Source organism: Photinus pyralis, unplaced genomic scaffold (genome assembly GCF_008802855.1).
Source record: "Photinus pyralis isolate 1611_PpyrPB1 unplaced genomic scaffold, Ppyr1.3 Ppyr1.4_LG4, whole genome shotgun sequence".
Taxonomy (NCBI): domain Eukaryota; kingdom Metazoa; phylum Arthropoda; class Insecta; order Coleoptera; family Lampyridae; genus Photinus; species Photinus pyralis.
Window position 1 is genome coordinate 42,944,897 of NW_022170511.1, and position 1,729 is coordinate 42,946,625.

The following is a 1,729-nucleotide window of genomic DNA, read 5'->3' on the forward strand; positions in this document are numbered from 1 at the left end:
GAAAACCAGTCCGCAATGAGAAATGCGCCCTCCTTAAGATTCATTTTATTACGTGTTGTTTTTTTTATTGTATGCAATATCCTGAGGTACCTACTCAGTGAGCAGCGTACAGTAAATTGAAAAGCTTTCATCTTCGTTTTATTAGAGAATACAATTGAAAACATTTGAATACTAACAACGAGGATTTACTGCCACTGAAACCAGTACGTAAAATTTCAATCTTATTTGGAGCTGAAGTCTCCTCGAAAATGTATTCACTCACTTTTTATTTTTCTTTAATTTCGGCTGTATGTATTTACTCTTTATTTTTACCCAAAATGTTTAGAAATAATAAAGTTTGCAAGAATAACTTCCGAGCTGCTTTTCAATTCGAATGTATTTACGGTGAAATGAGTTCAATTTCCGAAATAATGACAGTTAAGACAAAACGTTATAATCATGAGTAAATATACCCAGAGGGAGGATTTAAAAAAAAACACGTCATTCCTACTTATCGACCGATTAGCTTGCGACATTCTTACATTTTGTCGTAGGTAATTCAATTTTCGTGTATTATACCGCCACACTGGGTGTCTTAATTTATACCATCTTTTTGTGTTAATGCTATGTATGAGTCACGGTATAGACATGTTACTTATTTTACTACGATAGTGTGGATGTGACATAGCTATGTCCTCGTTGTTCATAACGTGTAATTTAAGATGCAAATATTGTACACTCACTTATGGGTATGAATTCTTGACATATGTAACCAAAAGTACTCCATTTTGTCAGATTTTTACTTTTTCACGTTTCTCTCTATTACTCTAACAAAATGTACTTAATACTCTAATTGGTGATCGTTTTTATTATACGCATAGACTGAGTACCTAGTTCAAAAGAATTGACGAATATAAAAGTCGACTCGAAAAGTGATGAAGCAAGTTCTGCATACGTATATTGGACTGAGACAAGTTTGAGTGCTTTTGAGTGATTATCAGAAATTAGCATCCAGCATTATATAAAAATAAAATAGCTGTCTAAGCATCTTTATAAAGGCGCTTTTACTGCATCCAACAAGCTTACATAAAAATAGACATTTGAATTTGAACTTTTTCTTTGATTTTCCTACGTGTCCTATAAAATGACCAACGATTTGACCTTAAATAACAAGACAAACTAAATAAACATCCAATGAAGGATTTATAATTTAATTTAGTGCATATGTCTTAGGCATAATGAAAATGTGGACTATTTTATAGGCTTCCTGGGCATTTTACAAAAGAAAGCCGACAAAACGATATTATTTGTAGGCATTTTACAATTTACTAATCGGGGTGCAGTCAAAACGTGAAAAAATAGTACACAATTCTCGTGCAGATAAAACTTCTTGTTGTAAGCTTTTTTTTAATTTGAACATAAACATAATAAATTTGTTACCCATACACCTCCGCATGTTCTTCCTAAAAGCTCTTCAGCTCTTCCTTTGAAGTTTAAGTATGTGTACCAAATTTGGTTCCAATCGGTTCTGCCGTTTAGCCGGAAATGAGAGTACAGAAGAACCGACCGGCATCAGATAGATTGACAGACAAACAAATAGACATAATTGAGATTTTGTTTGATTCGGATTCCTGGTGCCTCAAAACGTGTATTTCGGTAAAAAGAGAGGGGGGGGGATTACCCCAATGCAATACCTCCCTTACCAACGTGCGGGTTGTAAAAACCACTCTACTACTCACAAACTGTGTGC